This window comes from Macaca mulatta, chromosome X, assembly GCF_049350105.2.
Source record: "Macaca mulatta isolate MMU2019108-1 chromosome X, T2T-MMU8v2.0, whole genome shotgun sequence".
Lineage (NCBI taxonomy): Eukaryota > Metazoa > Chordata > Mammalia > Primates > Cercopithecidae > Macaca > Macaca mulatta.
This window is the reverse complement of record NC_133426.1, coordinates 27,394,258-27,414,951: the sequence shown is the minus strand read 5'-3', so window position 1 is coordinate 27,414,951 and position 20,694 is coordinate 27,394,258.

Below are 20,694 nucleotides of genomic sequence, written 5' to 3'. Positions count from 1 at the left end.
AACGAATTATTGAGGACTATGTTCGCTACCTGGGTGACAGGATCATTTGTATTTCAAACCTCAGCATCATGCAATATACCCATGTAACAAACCTGCACATATACCCCCTGATTCTAAAATAAACTTTGAAATTTTATATATGTGTATATATATATATATATATATATTTTTTTTTTTTAAATGGCAGTACTGAAGTCACTTCAGTAATAGAAGACTTTGGGTTTTCCAAATTCCCCCAGAGCACATAATGCTCTGCTGACTAGTTATATGATTGAGGGCCCTAAGGACATGCTGGATGAATGGGGAGAGGAGTAGACCCCATATTTTCAAGATTTATCCACTGCCCTTAGTACTACATTGTGTGGTTAGGAATTTCAAACTACTTCTTATTTTAATCTGTGATTTTGACCACAATGAAATAGCAGTACATATACTGAAATCCCTTAGGGGAAGTCAGTTTGTCAACCCACTAACTAGCCCCTTGTTATATATTCCTTCTCATATTACTTCAATTTTGGACCCCTGAGTTAGTTTTCCAAAAATATTGTGCATCCTAATAAAATAAAAATATTCTAAGTTATTTGCATGTTCCTTTATGTCTACATTTTAACTATAACATTTCAATGTATATTCCATAATGTATAAATGAACTGAACTGAATGTATAAAAGAGAAAAATACCAAAAGATACAAAATATTTAAGGTGAAGAGTGTATTGAAAACCACCCCAGGGGCTTCCTAATTCTTTCTTCAAAAGCCAAGCCAAACATTCTCTTTTATGATTTTATCTTTATTGTTGCTACATTACAACCCATAGTATCTTGCATTTCACCTCTTATATTCTTTCTAAAATAAAATCAATAAACACAGTAAAAAGGAACTTCTTGTATGGTTCTTTTATTGACACTTTTCTAAGGATTTTGCAAGTATATACTACATACTTCTTTAAATGTAATTGTGTATTTTAATATAAGGAAAGTATGTGAACAGGTTATTAAAAATCCTTCATAGATATTTAAATAACATAATTTTCAAATTTTTTTTTCTGTTGGTAAGGCGTTTTTAAAAGCTTAATTCAGGGTTTTATGGTGTGGTGATAGTGATAAGTACATGTTTTTATGTGATTTAATTATGTTTTGGGAAAGATAAAGTTGAAAATAAAAAAAATATTGAAACACAGGCCATTAAGAACATGGAAATCAAATGATATTTCCAAACGTTCAAGAAATACTTAATGGCAAGTTTGAATGTCATGTCCAGGAAAGAGCAATTAAACCAGGTCAGGCCATCGTCATGTTAAGGTTAAATTGTCTAAAAACAAACTCCCCAGGATCTGCAGAAATGTATTCTATTCCTGGTTGCTAAAACCAGGAATTTAAACCATCTAAAACTTGATTTTTTTTCAAGCCTCCTTTTTAGCACCAAGAGCAAAGGTAAAAAGTGAGAATAAAACCACAAATAATACTAATACACTCCTTGCCTTCAAATAACTGACAGTATAAACAGACATACAATTTAACAAGGAATTTCAGTAAAGCACGTTAATTATGAAAGGACACCACAGGATAATAAAGTGAGCCAGGATATGAGAATGGGTGGCATGTCAGAAAAGCTATCCTGGAGGAATTGCTGTCCAGTAGATAACAGAGGAGTGAATAAACCATACCATTATGTTGGTGCAAAAGTAATTGCAGTTTTTGCATTAAAAGTAATGGCAAAAGCCACAACCACATTTGCATCAACCTAATACTACGAACAATCTTATTACTACCTTTTGGTGACTAGGCATAAATATTGATCTTGGGTTTTTATAAAACTGAACATATGTATATATACCTATGACCCAGTTGCAGTATACATATGTTCAACTTTAGTAGATACTACCTAACAGATCTAAACACGTTTGTCCCAAATTACACTCTTTCCAGCAATATATAACAGTGTCATTTGTTCTACAACCTTGTCACTACTCGGAGTGTGAAGGGTGTGTGAAATAAGATAAAAGGAGGGTGGATGCTGTTAGCAGTGGAGTTTGGAGCTGGATAGAGTGTTCCAGGCTGAGGGACAGCACATGCAAAGGCCTGTGGAGAAGGGAAAATGAGGTTTATTTGAGCAACCACAGATACCCTGATGGTGTGTGTTAGTGAATGAGCACTGATAGAAAATAAGATTAAATAATAAGCAAGCATGAGATCATAAGAGGCCTTTCATGTCATATGAAGAGATATAAAATGTATCTTAAAGGTAACAGGAAGCCAATAAAGGGTTTTCTTACTGAGAATTCACTAAAGGGGTGAAGATGGGAAGTGGGAAGGTAAGAACCACAAGGACCATTTAAACTGAAACAGTGATAAATACAGGTGAGAGTGATAATGAGATCCTGCACCAGAGTACTGGTAATTGGGGATTTGGTAGCTACATAACAGGCAAAATAAATAGAATCTACTAGATTTGGCAGAGAAGGAGCTTGAGTATTGTTTCTGTTGAGTTTCATGTGCTTCTGTGATACTTAAACAGAAATATCCCTTCTATAGAGGTAAAACATGACAGGGCTTGAGGCCCAGGAAAGAATTCTGCACTTGTGATTTTGACTTGTGAGGCATCAAAATTTAGATGGTGGTGGAAACCATGGGAGTTAATGTAGATGCTGATGGAGTATGAGTGAGAAGAAAAGGGAATCTAGGCAATCTGGGAAACACCAGTAACACAGAATCAGTAGAGAATAAGAATGGAGAACCCATGGAAGATACGGATGTACATGCAGTGGTGTAGCAGACACTTAAGAGGTGAGCTGTCTTGGATTCCAAGGAACAAAATTGATTTCACAAGGGTGATATGATGGACAATATTAAGACTAAGACTACAAGTAAGATTAGGACTAAAATAAAGCCATAAAGCTCCGTGAAATTAAGATTATGGGGGGCTATTACGTGAGCAGTTTCATAGAAGAGGAAATAATAAGAGCTAGATTTGGCATGAAGGACACACGAGGAAGAGGAGACAATAAAAGTAAACCAGGGTTTGCCAAATGCTCGTCTATGTATTTTTTAGCTCACCTCAAATAATTGAAAAAATAAAAATAAAAACAATATTGTTTTTCATGAAGTTTATCAGGGTTCTCAACTTCAACACTATCACCATTTTACGCTGGATAATTATGTACTGTAGGAGGCTGTCTTGTGCATTGTAATAAGTTTATCACTATCCTTGACCTCTATCCATTAGATATTAGTAGCACGTTCTGCTCAGTGTGACAAACAAAAATGTCTCCAGATATTGCCAAATGCTCCTTGAGGGGCAAAATCATTCCTCATTAAGAACCACTGAGCTAAAGTGATTCCATTTATGGAATGATACCATTTTTATGTGAACTCTTTTTATAAAATAACAATAATATATTGGACGTGTGTGGGTCTGTGCATATGTGAGTGCCTGTGTATTTAACTTTCTTACATAGAATACTTTTTCAAATGAAACTGGTGTCTGAGTTTTCTTTTTGAACATTAACTGTTTATATAAAACTCAAAATTCTAAAGATTACTAGTGCAGTGCAAACAATGTATTTCAAAACTTTAGTAATAAGAGTTATTTTGAGTAAGAATTGGAGAGACATATGAGATAGTGGGATTTTTTTAAAATATGGGATTATTGAGCATATTCAGATGCTATTTGGAGGAATCAAACTATATGTAGAGATTGAAGTTATTGAATGTGAGAGGCACATCAAAGAGAGCAGAATATCCCTGACTCTGTGAAAGGGCGAATAATAATGGGATTCAATAGTCAGGCAGAAGTATTCAGCTTAGGAGGAGGAAATGGGGTGTGTGTGTGTGTGTGTGTGTGTGTGTGTGTGTGTGTGTGTGTGTTTAAACAGATTCGATTTTCTGTTTGGTGAAATGAAGTTGAAATATAGGCTACTCAAAGGTTCTATTGTCTTCATGAAGTAGCAAATAGTATCTTTTGCTGATAACAAGGCAGAAGATGAGAAAACTATGGTTTTAAATGATTGCTGTGAATACATGAAGAATGAATTATTCAGAAAAAAATGTAGTAAGATTACCAAGCAGTTTAAATTTGGAAATCATAAGTCTGTAATGAAGCCAACTTACAATGTTGGATGCTTTTTCAAGGATACTCAGCTGCTAGAGTGCAAGCACAGAGAATGTAGATCACTGAGTTCCTAGAGGCTTGGGGTCTTTACAGATCCATACTTAACACAGAGGGACAACTACATGGGAAGAATTTTAATGTATACACAATGTAAAGAGCCAGATATTATTTAGAGCAGCAGTCCCCAACCATTTTGGCACCAGGGACCGCTTTCATGGAAGACAATTTTTCCATGGACCGGAGCAAGGTGGTTGGGGGTTTGGGAGGGCATTAGATTCTCATAAGGAGCGTGCAAACCAGGTCTCTCATACGCACGGTTCACAATAGGGTTTGTGTTCCAATGAGAATCTTACGCTAAACTAACAGGAGGTGGAGTTCAGGCAGTAAAGCTTGCTCACCTACCGCTCACCTCCTGCTGTGCAGGTGCAGCCTGGTTCCTAAGGGACCATGGAAGAGTACCGGTCCATGGCCCGGGGGTTGGGGACCCCAGATTCAGAGGGCCAGGCACACAATTTGAACAAGACTTCATTTCCTAGCTTTTTCCACTGAGAGGGCCCAAAAAGAGGGTAAAGAAACAACAGCTTAGAATTGTCCGGATCTTGGTTTCTAAACACCATCCCACAACAAAAGGAACTAGGTATCCTTGGGAAAGCAAGGGATTCTAGGGCTGAAATAGGAAAAACACAAGATGAGTCTTGAAAATCTTGTGACATTATGAAGTAACAAAATGAACAAAAGGGAACGGGGTATCGTTGAAAGAACATAGTAGCCAACCTTAAAAAGATCCTAACTGAATCTGCCAAAGACAGAACCATTTATGCACACACACAAAAATGATAGCACTGGATTTTAACCTACAGGAGAAAATGAATACCCAGAAGTCTCTCTGGATATAAATAAATCACCAAGTAAATAAATAAATAGGGAAGAAGGCATAGAAAGAAAAAAGAGAAATGGAAAATTCACCTTTAAGCACACACCACAGTAATAATTGCTACAGACAAAATCCAATAATGAATACTAAAAATAGTAAGTGAAAGTTTGATGAGAAACAATTTGCATAGACTCAAAATATCTCCACAAAAAATAGTTACTAACTACAGAGAGATCTTAACTTTACAGTGGAGAAACCTGGCAAAAATTACCTTAACCAAATGATCATGGTTAACATAACCATGTTGGTATCATGGTTATGTAATTTTTTAAAAATATGGGATTATTGAGCACATTTGGATGCTACTTGGAGGAATCAAACGATACTTAGAGATTGAAGTTACTGAGTGTGTGAGGCACATCAAAGAGAGCAGAATATCCCTGACTCTGTGAAAGGGCGAAAAATAATGGGATTCAAAACTCAGGCAGAAATATTCATAAGAAGTATTCATAAGAAATGTTGATATAATGAGCCCCATTGATGTGATGCACTTCTGAGGCACAATATCATGTTTGTGGTATTCTTGCCAAAAGTGCATCACTTCATTCAAATCATGAAAAAACATCAGAGAAACCCAAATTGAGGGCCAGCTGTAAAAGAATGAACCCACATGTATCATTAGTACCAAGATCATAAAAAACAAGAAAAGACTGAAAAACTGCCAGACACTGGAGGAGACGAAGGAGACACGACAATTAAATAGAATATGGTATACTACATTGGAACCTGAAAAAAAAAAGAGGCCATTAGTGGAAAAACTGGTAAAATCTGAATACTATGTATAGTTCAGTGAATAGTATTGTACCAATATTAATTTACTGATTTTGGTCATTATTATGTAAAATGTTAACTTTAGGAAAAGCTAGATGAGAGATATTTGGGAACTGTACTATTTTTTGCAAGTATTCTGTAAGCATGAAATTAGGTAAGAATTAACAATTCAAAAATATAATTGATTCTTCATGGCAGGAAAGGAAGCAGAGATAGTCATTGCCTGAAACATAGTGACCTCAATAAACAATTTTGGAATGAATGAATAAATTAAATAATGAAGGAAAATTACCTAAATCCTAGAATACTACTTCAAGTGAACAACTACATCTTTTAAACTAGACCAGTGACTCAAAATAAAATAAAATAAACCCACGTTTTTCCCAATAATTTATTTCAGAACAGAAAATCTAAGTCAAATATTAAATTTAAAAGTGTATTAAATCCAGCCAGGCACAGTGGCTCACGCCTGTAATCCCAGCACTTTGGGAGGCCAAGGCAGAGGACCACTTGAGGTCAGGAGTTCGAGACCAGCCTGGCCAACATGGCAAAACCCCATCTCTACCAAAAAATACAAAAAATAGCCAGCCATGGTGGCAGGTACCTGTAGTCCTAGTTACTCTGGAGGCTGAGGTAGGAGAATCACTTGAACCCATGAGGTGGGGGCTGCAGTGAGCCGAGATCACACTACCGCACACTACCCTGGGTGACAGAGTAAGACCCTGGGTCAAAAAAAAAAAATTGTATTAAATCCCAACTGCTAGAACAAGAAAACTACATAGAACAAATGGAACAGCAGCTTTTACTTTGGAGAAAGGCAGTACCATTTTATCACAGAGGCTTCAACAAACAGAAATACCCAGAATCAACTAATAGAGGAAGCAGTGATATTTAATTCCCAAGTAAAGATATATTAGAAAAAGTCACTTTAATTCTTGTATTTACACAACACATGGAAACAGAGATATTAAGATCCAAAATCACTGCTAGTGCTAACCTAATATATCCAGCAGAGAGGAAAGTAAAACTGAGAAGTTTGATATCTATGTATTTTGTTAGCACTGTGAGAAGCAAGAAAATGAAAACAATAAAAAACATGAAGAGTACTTCTAGGTCCCCAAGTTAATGCTGCTGATGGACGTCTGAAATTATGACTGTATAGAACTGAGTTGCCCAATATGTTTGCCATAAGCCATATAAGGTCACTGAACATTTGAAATGTGGCTACTCACCTAATCATGTTGTAAGTATAAAATACATACAATATTTGAAGATTTAGTATTTAAAAAATGCAAAATATTTTATGAATTTTTATATTGATTACACATTGGAATCATAATATTCCGGATATATTGCGTTGATAAAAATATTAATTAATTTCACTAATGATTTTACTTTCTAAAGTGTGACTACTAGTAAATTTAAAACTATTTCCATGGTTCACATTTCATTTATGCTTGTATTGTATTTATATTGGATAGCATTGGTATAGAAAATGAAAGAGAGCTAGGTAGGAAAACAGGATTTTTAACAGCATTAAAGGGGTCCTATCAATAAAACTCCCTAACATTTCTTTTTAATATTTAGTCTAACATTTATATTTCCTTTTAAATTTCCACTGGAACCACCTTTTCACCTTAGAACTGAAGTGTTCATCAATTATGTATTAAGCCCTTAATTCCAAGACATGATGTTCTAGAAGAACATGTTGAAGCCGTTGCTAATGTATCTGATTATATAGCCTGGCAGTCCTTCAGGGCACGGGATAATCTGGCCCCTAGGGATTGACAGACTTTATATGGCACTTTTTTTTTTGTCTTTTTCAGTGTCCAGCACAGAATTATGTTTGAATGTCTCTTAAAAGATTCCATCACCTCTACTAGACTCACCCAGTTTCTGGGGGATCTGGGACAAAAGGAGCAGAAGGGGGAAATAGCTTTACTCTTCTCTGTGTTTAAACCTCATCTTCCTTACTGCTCTCAAATCCGAATGAGACAAAAAACATACCCATCTCATTGCCTCTCCTTTTCCCCACTGAAACCAGAGCACAGATAGTCCTGATTAACCAACCCTCTCTTGCTCCTTTCACTTGACATGACTTAGCTCTTCTGTGACAAGGGCCTTGTAAGGAAAAGACATTTAAATCTAACAAACCATAATTAATACATCTCACTTGAGTCCTAGATTAGTCATTAGCAAACTCTTTGCTCTCATGACCCCTGTACTCTGGTCAAAATTACTGAAGACCCAAAAAAGCTTTTATTAATGTGGATTATAACAATCTGCAGTTAGCATGTTAGAAATTAAAATTGAGTGATTTAAAAAACCATTTAAGTATCAATTCATTTAAAATGTTACTTATAAACCCATTTAATATATTTATAATATATTTTATAAGAAATACTAACTATATTATTTAATAATATAATAATTATATAATCGCTAAGATAATATTAAAAGAAAAATTAATGAGAAGAGGGCACTGCTTTATATTTTTAAAAATCTCTACATCTGGCTTTGTAGAAAAATGTCTACATCTGGCTTTGTAGAAAACAGCTGGAACTTCATATTTGCCTCTGCATTTAAGCTAGTTCAATGTATAGCTTTAGCTGATGTATATGAATAAAATATAGCCTCACAGAGAGTCTGAAAAAGGAGGAGTATTTTAGGTATTCAGTCTGTTTCGGTATATATATATATATATATATATAATATGTATGTGCATATATATATTTTATATATATATGTATTTTTCTTATATATCACTTATATATATATGTATTTCTCTGAAACTACATCCAAATAGGCAAATGGCAGTTTCTTTTCTAAGTTCTGGGGTACATGTGCAGGACATGCAGGTTTGTTACATGGGTAAACATGTGCCATGGTGGTTTGCTGCACCTATCAACCCATCACCTACGTATTAAGCCCCACATGCATTAGCTATTTATCCTGATACTCTCCCTCCCCCTACAGCCCCAACAGGCACCAGTGTGTGTTGTTTCCCTCCCTGTGTTAATGTGTTCTCATTGTTCAGCTACCACTTATAGGTGAAAACATGCAGTGCTTGGTTTACTGTCCCTGTATTCATTTGCTGAGGATAATGGCTTCCAGCTCCATCCATGTCTCTACAAAGGAAATTATCTTGTTCCTTTTTTGTGACTGCATAGTATTCCATGGTGTATATGTACCACATTTTCTTTATCCAGTCTATCATTGATGGGCATTTGGGTTGGTTTCATGTCTTTGCTATTGTGAATAGTGCTGCAATGAACATACATGTACACATATCTTTATAATAGAATGATTTGTATTCTTCGGGGTATTATACCCAGTAGTGGGATTGCTTTGTCAAATGATATTTCTGGATTTTAGGTCATTGAGGAGTCGCCACTGTCTTCCACAATGGTTGAACTAATTTACATTCCCACCAACAGTGTAAAAGTGTTCCTATTTCTCCACAACCTCACCAGCATCTGCTGTTTTTTTGACATTTTAATAATTGCCATTCTGACTGGTGTGAGGTGGTATCTCATTGTGGTTTTGATTTGCATTTCTCTAATGATCAGTGATGTTAAGCTTTTTTTCATGTTTGTTGGTCACATAAAGGTCTTCTTTTGAGAAGTGTCTGTTCATTCCCCTTGCCCACTTTTTAATGGAGTTGTTTTTATCTTATCAATGTTTAAGTTCCTTGTGAATTTTAGATATTAGACTTTTGTCAGATGGATAGATTGCAAAATTTTTCTCCCTTTCTTTAGGTTGCCTGTTCACTCTGATGATAATTTCTCTTGCTGTGTAGAAGCTCTTTAAGGTTAATTAGATCCCATTTGTCAATTTTGGCTTTTCTTGCAATTGCTTTTGATATTTTCTTCATGAAATCTTTGCCCATGCTTTTAAATGGTATTGCCTAGATTTTCTTCTAGGGTTTTCTTATAGTTTTGGGTTTTACATGTAAGTCTTAAATCCATCTTGGGTTAATTTTTGTATAAGGTATAAAGAAGGGGTTCAGTTTCAATTTTCTGCGTATGGCTAGCCAGTTCTCCCAGCACCATTTATTAAATAGGGAATCCTTTCCCCATTGCTTGTTTTTGTCAGGTTTGTCAGAGATCAGATTGCTGTAGATGTGCAGTCTTATTTCTGAGATCCTTATTCTGTTCAATTAGTCTATGTGTGTGATTTTGTACCAGTACCATGCTGTTTTGGTTACTGTAGCCTTGTAGTATAGTTTGAAGTTGGGTAGCTTGATGCCTCCAGCTTTGTTGTTTGCTTAGGATTGTCTTGGCTATACAGGCTCTGTTGTGGTTCCATATGAATTTTAAAGTAGTTGTTTTTTGTAATTCTCTGAAGAATGTCAATGGTAGTTTAATGGGAGTAGCACTAAATCTATAAATTACTTTGGACAGTATGGCCATTTTCACGATGTTGATTCTTCCTATCCATGAGCATGGAATATTTTTCCATTTACTTGAGCCCTCTCTGATTTCCTTGAGCAGCAGTTTGTGGTTCTCCTTGAAGAGGTCCTTCGCTTCCCTTGTTAGCTGTATTCCTAGGTATTTTATTATTTTTGTAGCAATTGTGAAGAGGAGTTCATTCATGTTTGCTTCTTGGCTTGATTATTGTTGGTATGTAGGAATGCTTGTGATTTTTGCACATTGATTTTGTATCCTGAGACGTTGCTGAAGTTGCTTATCAGCTTAAGAAGCTTTTGGCCTAAGATGATAGGGTTTTCTAGATTAGGATCATGTCATCTAAAAACAGAGACAGTTTGACTTCCTCTCTTCTTACTTGAATGCCCTTTCTCTAATTTATAAAGTTATTAATTACCTTCCTCAATTCCTATTTTATGTCTTTAATATTTACATCTAAATCTTGCTTTTAATGTTTTTATTATTTTACATTATGTAGTAATCCTAACATTTGCAAGTTAGCATTTTGTCTCCACATTTTCCAGGGGAAGGAAAAATGCAGACCCAATATGTTCTTCTATTTGGTCCCTCTGTCAGGCACAACCCAGTGAATTTTTCTTTGATTTAGTAAAGATTTACCGAAGGTTCACCCTGACCCTACTATGGGCTGGCCATACCAAGAGACATAGCTGCTTTGTACCAACATATTTGAGTCATCCAACTAACTCCCTCACGAGACTTTTCTAATTGCAATTGACTTCCTTTGGAGTTTTCCCACAGGGAGGATATGTGCTGGTCTAGCTGACCTGACTCTCCAGTTAGCTTGACATTTGTGTTTCTCACTGCAAATTAATAGATCAGTATTCAGATTTACCCTGAAATATCCTGGCAGTTGCACAGCATGGACCAACATCCCTAAGTCTGATCAACACTAAAGCAGTTTCTAAATGGAGATCATGATAAATGCATTAACAAATTTCCACTGGGTAAGAGCCTTCTAGCAGCCAGTTTTATCTGTTAATATGCTTATATGTCACAATGTCATTTGTCACTTTTCACAGAGCTCTGACATAATATTCAAATAGTTGAAATATAATAGATAGTTTGAGTTCAATGTTATGTAGAAAAATCACTATTTCCTCATAATGGACAGTTTATTTCTTTATATGAAGCCATTTTGAATATGCTTAATGTATTTTTAATGTAACCAGGAAGCCAATCTAATTGCTATTTCCCCAGAAATTACTTTTTATAACTCTATCAATGCAATAAGGTTTTTAAAAGTTTTTTCTTTCTATATTTTTACATTGGCTTATTTGAGGCAAATTTTAAAATTTTGTGTTGAAAAATAAACCTACAGTAATTATTTGTGCTGAGACAAAATATAGCCAGGTTTTCCAGATGTGGAGGATAATCCAAGGGTTAAATAAAATGAGATAATGTTTTCCTTTTTAAACCATCACCACTAAAGACTTAGTATTAACACTGCATAGCACTTTTCAGTGCACAAATACTTGTAATAAATATTGTACCACATTTCTCGTAATATAGCCTGATGTATGAGTAGAACAAATGTAATTTCCAATCTAGAGGTAAGGGAAGATAGGTCCAAATGGTTCCATGACTTGCCCAAGTTCACATAGCTGGTAAGACCCAAGTTGAACTGTGTCTTTAACCCTGCACCAATTTCTCTGTACCTTCTACTATTGGTACCTGGAATTACTAGTAGCAATACATTAGACAAATTGAATACATTATATATTTTTGAAGGAAAAAGCCACAGATGAACAATTCAAATGCATTTTAAAATTGTAGTTACATTGTATTGAACTAAATTAATGGATAATCAAATTACTACACATACTTTGACTTATTAATGAAGATGTATTAGGTGCATTGTCAATAGAATACTTGCTTTTCTTTCTTGTTGCTGTGCTTGTGGCAATTTTGTGCACTGTTTCACCCAGATCTTTCAGAATTTGTTCCAACAAATTCAAGGTGCTTTGCTGTTTCATCAGAATGGATATATTAAGGTACAATCCAGTGTGTTGAATACATAAAGCATGAAACTTTCCAAACATTACTAGCTGTTGGTAATGTTACAGGTCCCGCTTACCACCACCAACATAATTCGGATAAATTCCTTTATACATGAATCCAATGAAAACAGGAAAAAACAAAGCATGATACATATATAAGGGCATGTACTATGTTACCAAATACATTTCTGACTGGAATTTCTGCTTTGACAAGCTTCAGTGGAAACCAAATCCTCCCATTACAATGTTTTATGACTGATGAGTGGCAGAACTTCCCAAAGATTATCTCCTGGTTTTGTACATTCAAATCTTGCTTCTCTTCCCATATCCACAAGTCTTCAATGCTAAGTTCTTTAGAGCACATTTATATCACAGCAATGATACGGGAGTGCTGGGAAGGGAAGAGTGTGGTCCCTTTAAATGATATGGGGGGTGGACAGGGAAGTGCTGGGTAGAGGAAGGCATAGTCCCTGGCTAGGGCTCCACCCCCACTGACCTGGGTGAGGATAAGCACTCCTGCTTTCAAGCCCAAATGTTGCATTTTCCAAGACCACCCTGGCCCTCCACACCCCCATCCTGGGCCTGTAATAACCCGAGACCCTAGCGGGCAGACACACAGGTGGCCAGACATCAAGATGAGCACATCAGCGGAAGAAGACACAAGTGGCTGGACAATGAGAGGGCATCGAGGGAGCACGTCGGTGGAAGAGCACAACGACAGATGCCAGCATGCCAGAAGGCCATCAACCAGCAGGACGAGGCCAAGTTTGACCTGGCCGGAGCAGTCAGAGGAAAGCTGAGGCCGCCGAGTGCTCCAACTCTAGGGCAAAACCATCTCTCTTCTGGCTCCCCCATCGCCTGAGAGCTACTTCCACTCAATAAAACTTTGCACTCTTTCTCCAAGCCCACGTGTGATCCGATTCATCTGGCACAGCAAGGCAAGAACCCAGGATACAGAAAGCCCTCTGTCCTTGCAACAAGGTAGAGGGTCTAACTGAGCTGCTTAACACAAGCCGCCTATAGGCAAACTGAAAGAGGACCCTGTAACACACACCCACTGGGGCTTCAGGAGCGGTAAACATTCACCCTTAGACATTGCCGTGAGGTCGGAGCCCCACAGCCTGCCCATCTATATGCTCCCCTAGAAGTTTGAGCAGCGGGGCACTGAAAAAGCGAGCCAAACCCCCCCATCGCACACCTGCGAGAGGGACAAGGGAACTTTTCCCATTTCAGTAAGACCTCTGGTCCTGCATATACTTGTCACAACATTGAATCAGTCAGAACGGTGCACTATAGAAGTTTTCTTGGAAGCCATTGCTACATAGGATGTCTAGAAATACTTTTCTTGGACATGACTAAAAACCACAAACATGTATCACAGTAAACCCAAAGTAAATGTTTTCCAATTCACCTTCACCTTAGCCATATCTCAATAAGTTTCTTTGGCCACACCAGTGGCACCTGACAGAAGGAAAATGTAACAGAAGGCATGTCACACTGGAAAGAAACAGTGAGCTGCATAAAGTAACCTTAATTTGCAAACTGTATAAAACACATGGTCATGTGAATACATTGCTATAAGCTGTCATGGGCCTTGGAAAAGTCAGGCAAGTTCAGGGCCTTAAAGTTGGAGCTTTAGATTCATGGAGATTCTGCTGCTGCCACATACCCATATTTGTTCTTCCTGTACTGTTGATATGTAACATGACCATGAATACATTTTTCAAAATCTACCTCATATTCTCTCTTGAACTGAAAGGTTCTTTATACCAACCTATTGGCTCCTCAGGAAGCCCACCAAAGCCAGGTATGGTGTGGCTCATGTGTGTAATTCCAGCTACTCAGGAGGCTGAGACAAAAAATATTACTTAAGGCTAGGAGTTCAAGACCAGCCTGGGCAACACAGGGAGACCTTGTCACTATAAAAATTTTAAAAATTAGCCTGGCATGGTGGCATGCACTTGTAATCTCAGCTACTCGGGAGGCTGAGTCAGGGAGATTACTTAAACTCAGTAATCTGAGACCAGCCTGGACAATTTAGTGAGACCACAGCTATGAAAAAAGAAAAAGAGAGAGAGATAAATAAGTGCATCGTCTCCAATAGTTAAGTAATACAACATTTAACATACATGCCCTCAGGTGACCCAAGCTTCAAATAGCCCTCCCAGGCTAAGAATATCTTAGCCCTTGCTGATTCCTGAAATGCAGTGATTGGGGTCCTTTCCAAATGTGTTTCCCTCACTCCGATGCATCTCCTACATGCTGTATTTTAAAAGTTCAAGGGTTGGTGAAAATCTATTCCCCTAGTTTAAGAAAGCCTAAAGATTGCTTCATTTTCAAACATCCTCTATCTTCTGTCACCAATGACTTAACTGAACTACTCTTGATGACTATTTGGTTACTAGATCTGCAGACCCTGAGCAGACATTTCCATAATCCTAGCCATATATTTATTCATCCAGGGCCTAAAGATTGGCTTCAAATGTGTTCCTCAACTAGGGCAATACTGCTGTCATTCTACCAGAAATACTCTCTGAGTAGCCAGAGGCCAGCTTAAGAGAGTGGATTAAAACACTGAGAAATTCATGTCAACTGTCCTCTGTCACTCTACCTGTTGATGTTTGTGTAGGTCTCTCTCCGTGTGTGTGTGTGTGTGTGTGTGTGTGTGTGTGTGTGTGTGTGTGTGTGAAAGAGAGAGAGAGATTTCTTAAATACCTGTTCTTTTATTTTAACACCTTAAGAAATGGGCAAAGAGTACAGATATCAACCATGTTTGGGGTAATTAAAGTGAGAATAATCTTGTACTGGTGACTTCTGATGCTGAAAGTGTGTTGTTAGCTATACTGACATACTCTGAAATATTTTTTTTTTAAGTTGGGTCCATAGGAACCAAATCTTTTGCTTTCCTGATCTTAGACAAGTAAACCAATAGGAAATAAGACCCTACTTCTGATGTAGTAACACTAGGAAAGATTGATCCCAATGGAGGAAGATCATTCTAGAAGAAATTAGGCTTTTTCATTGATTAGAAATAACACAGTACGTAACCTGCTTATTCAGATCATGCTTTGAGACTCACACAATTTTTCAGAAAATGTAACCAAAGTGGAAGGTCTAAGTAGACAAGCCACGGAGAAAGAAGAGAAGGGTTACTACCAATGACATATCACAGGACTCTTAATAAATAGGCCTGTGTCTCAATGCCCTGAGAATTATGAATCAGTATTCATTGACCCATATGAACGTGCTAAGAAATACTGGGCTATACTCCATTTCTGCCCTTTTCCCTCCTGCACATGTCCAACAACCTTCTCCATCACAACACTGTAGCTTTATTCTTATAAGAAAACTAAATCAGGAATCATTCTTTCACATAAAGATATGAAACATAAGACTTACCTTTTCACTAAAAACAGGTCGTGGCAGAACATAGAATTTATCGTATGATGATGGAAAAATTGCATTTTAACTCCACACGGTCTCTATAGCATGGTGCGGTCATACTTCTCACATGGAAGCAAAGGGCTTCAAAACAAAAATAGCAGAAACTGCCATAAAGAGATGAAATTACCCTGTTTAGCATTTTGGTCTTTTCCAGTGTCCCTGACTGAGCTAACTATGGTGGACAAGAAGCCTGGAAAATACTTGGAAACATCATTGGAAAAATACTTAGAATTGCTTGACTGTATGATAACAATCGGACCCTCTACATTAACCCCAGAAACTGTAGCCACAGCCACAAACAATTAAGCAGACTACTCAAGGACACTTACAGGTTAAAGGAATATTGAGGAGCATGCAGAAAAAGTGATACTGTGAAAGAAAAGGGGATTGTTTCCTTCTTCTAGTTATTGATGGCTACAAAAATCATTACACAACTAGTGAGTTACTAAAATAATTTATTATCTCTCAAGAATTTGGGCAGGGCTTGGTGAGATAATTTTTCTCCTCTACATGGCATTGATATGACAAATCCATCTTATTTAGAGGGTGTGTGGACTAGTTTGGGGGATTCAAGATGGCTTCACTCACATGCTACCAACTTGGCAGGATCACTGAAAAGCTGGGCTCAGCTGGGTCTCTCTCCCTTTCTATGTAGTCTTTGCATGTGTTTTCCCAACAAGGTAGTTGGATTTCTTATTATGGCAGCTCTGGACTTCAAGAGGAGGTGGTAATTGCTACTTCCCTAAAAGATTAGGCCTAGAATAAGCCATAATATTACTTCTTCCATATTCTGTCAGTCAAAGCAGTCACAGATCAGCCCAGATTTAAGGGGAGGAAATCTATACTTGACCTCTTCAATATCTGGCCATTTTTAACCTACTACATCTCTTTTTGGTAAAAGTTGCTCAAGGCCAAATGTTAGCTGCAGAACTTGAAATCATGATGTCAGAACCATTCACAGTGCAAGAATTATTGAGGATAGCCCTCTCACCAAAGACTTCAGAAATCTAGCACTGATTATAAAAGCCTTAGTTAAACTCCACCACACCAAACACCTATAAACAAAGGCATTGTTCTGGTTCTGAGGAGAGCTGACCTTTGACAGAGGGAAGTAGTTGATCATTTTGCCTGGGAACCTTTGGAGGCAAAGGTCAAATCTTTCCATCTATAAAAATATATGGGAGAAACCAGAAAGAATCCAGAGATGATCAACTGAATAGATTAAAGGATAGGAAATTACTTCCCTCAACAAAAATAAAGGAGTCTAGGCTATTGAGCCACAACAAAGGAAGCTATCCAAGATTAATAGATGTCTTCAAATATATGAGAGGATTTTCTCAGTAGGAAATTAAGCAGTTGCTCCACTTAGAAAGAGCTGTAGTAAGAGGAAATGACTTATATTGAAATGGATAAGACAGAGGTAGAAGCGTTCTGTCTATTGGAGGATCAAAGAATATGAAACGAGATATTTCTAAAGCAAAAGAGGTTTTATTGGTTTTTGGAGTTAGTGTATTATTATCGAACTCTAAATTTATGAGAAAAAAATAAGTAACAGACTGAAAGGAGAGGGAGGATAATACATACAAATGGGATATAGCTCCTGATATTAAATTGCTTACAGTCTCTTTGGGAAGACAGTAAATGTGCATTAAGTAAATATTTAAAAGTAACAGAGAAAATTTATAAACATACACGAGCTCCCACCTGAGGAGAGCTGCCCTAAATAGGCTGCTCCAGACCTCTGTGGAATATTTATTCTGTCTTTCTTTTGGTTGCTGCAGAGGCTTCCCTTGCCTTAAGTTGTAGGAAGAGTTATGGAAAAAGAAAAAAGGGAGAGAACTTCCTCCGAATTCTTCACAAATGCTCTCCAGTAATTTACAGGACACTGCAAAACATCCACATGCCAGACAGAAACTGCATGGGAGGGAGGGTTGTCAGTTGTTATTATAGCAGTTATGGAAATAGTTAATAGGAAGAAACAGGGATGGAAGTGTTCAATAGATATCCCTCTCTCAACCTGCTGATTGGTTGCATGTTCACAACTGAATGTACCCCAAACCTCTCCTCACTCAATACCGACTTTTTTTTTTCATTCTTAGCACATCTTAGTTCACATCCTGCTTTTAAGTTTTTAGGTCATAGTACTGTCCACTTACTTTTCTACTTCCTTCTCCCCTATCCCCTGCCCAAAAGATACCATTGAACTACCACCCAGAAGCATACTTTAGGGAAATCATAAGTTTTAGAGATAGGGAATGGAACAAAGCAGATGTTCTCTTTCCCCTACCAAGTTTCTGGAGGTGCAGTAGGAGGTGCGACAGGAAGAGAGGTACTGAGCATACCTGTTTTACCAAAGAAACAAAAGCTAGAAGATATTTAATGGTTTCTGTGTATAAGGGGTTTTATATATTTTAGGTTTAATCATAAGAAAATTGTCATTTTTTTAAGCTTCAAAAAGTTGAATCTTGGCAATTTTCGTATGATACAACCTAAAAATATTACCTTATACTTTAATCCTTACAACAACTCTGGGAGAAGGATATTATTAACTTTCTTATACATAACACATTTAACAAAACTGAGGCCCCGAGAGTCAAAATAACTTGAAGATCACACAGATACTGAGAAAAGAAGCTATCGTATTAACAGAGTTTATTCAATTCCAAAACCCCATCCACTATCCCTGTTATGCTTGTGTCATGTTGATACTCATTCACATTTTAAGACAGGTATGTTTAATTTTGCATACTTTTTGAAAGGCTTATCACTATATTAAGCATACTTTCTACATTATTTTAAATTAGATAATCTTACTGGAGTTAAACAGCTGTATTCTAAACAGTCTTTGTCAATACAACTACCTGAATTAGACACTCCCTTATACAAGAAAGTGTATGGATCTTGCCAAATAAGTCCCATCAATAATAAAGTCAGTGAAGAATAAAAACAAAACAAAACAAAACAAGACATTGGCCATGATTATTGAAAATTTGGATTCTTGCCTGAACTGGGATATATGGTTATAAATTAGAAATACATCCTGTTGGGACTCAGATTCAAGTTATCACTTCGTTAGGTCAAATTGATGTTTGCAGGTGTCTGGGTTGTACCATTTAAAAAGAGCCAGAGAGATCCAAGGTATAAGCAACAGAAACAAGCTTGAAAGATATCTGAGAGCTCATAAAAATATGTCTCATTTTTAATATAAAAGAGGAACACATTCTTGGGGTTGGTGGTGGTAACAGAATAGTTTGAACTATTGGTAGTATGTATTATAGAAGTCTAGTCAGGTATAATTTCCTTAGGGCAGGGCAATATACTCTTCATCTTTGAATCCCTAACACAATGGTTTGTTCATAATGGGCATTTAATACATGGATAATGAATTTAATTGGTTTCTAGGAAGCAAATCCTTCTGACAGCAAAGGTTAAAAATTAACTCTGTGTGTGTGTGTGTGTGTGTGTGTGTGTGTGTGTGTGTGTATGTGTGAGCTCCAAAGGCTTGGGGAACTATGATAAAGAAGAAAGAATTAGAAACTGAGTGCCAACTAGTTCATGTATCTGGTACTTGCTCTACATACTTCTTAATTGAATAAAAATATCACAAGGACATTGAAATTAAAAATCTAGATTCTAACTGTTATAACTGAGTTTTAGTTTGTTACAGTCCTGTCTAGAGAAAAAAATAGATTTGTAGTGTCATTACTCAGAAATAATGACTTACTAGTTTAGATAACACAGTTTTTAAAATTATTTATTTAAAGATAAGACTTTGATTCGTGTCATACTTTCAGGCCTAGTTATGCTTCTCAAAAAATATTGTCATGGGCAGAGGTAAAACAGATCAGCTAAAAGCTTTGAAGCTTGATTTGAAGGTAAAAGTTTTACAGAAAAAAACCTATCTCCAAGACAAATCAGCAATATTACTTTAGGGAGTTTACTACTCCTGTCTGTGACATATACCACCATTTCAAAAAAAAAAAAATTAGGTTATAATGGGTGTTAAATAAAAACTATAGAAGGCCATTGTTTCGGACTGATTTTCTGCATTAGGCTCCAACAGATCAGATTAAAAACCAAAATGGAGTTACCCGTGCTAACGTTCTATGTCACCAAACCCAAACTAAGTTATTATCTGACCTTCTTAGAAATCAGGAGAAATAAATAACAGCCAATGTCCTAAACAGGCCAGATTTTTTGTTGTTGATTAAAAAATTTACATATTTATGAGGTAGATGTATTTGTTACATGCATAGAATGTATAATAATCAACTCAAAGTATTTTAAATTTTCAATCAGCATGATAATAAAGTTCCTTCTGTTTTAATACTTAACTAATCAGTTGTTTTTCTATTATTCTGTCTTCCTGTCCGTGTCTTACAAGAAAACTAGCTTTGAAATGACTAATATACTCTTTATTCTTTGCTTCTGCTTTCTTCAGCCCCTCTGTGTCTATAAAGCCAACCCCTTCTACTCATTTCATTGGAGCACTTATTCTATTTCATGGAATAAAGTATCACCTAATTCTAGAATTGCAATAAAGTTAATTTAAATCTTTAAATAAAATCTGTTATAATTTTGTCCTTTGATACTGTGTGTGTATGTGTGTGTATATATATATATATATGTATATATATATATATATGCTAGAGTGGCAATTCTTAGACAAAATAGATTTGAAGTCTAACACTGTCTCTGGAGGAAAAAAAGGTCATTATATAATGAAGCAAGGGTCAGTTCAGTAGGGACATATAACAATTATAAATATATACCTACCCAACATCAGAGCACCCAAAATATAAAGTAAATATTGACACATTGCAAATAATAAATTGACAACAACAAAATAATAGTAGGTGACTTTAATAACCCACTTACAATAAGGGCTAGAACATCCAGACAGAAAATCAATACAGAAACAGCTGACTGGAGCAACATTATAGAGCAAATGGAACCAACAGACATATACAAAACTTTCCACCTAACAGCAA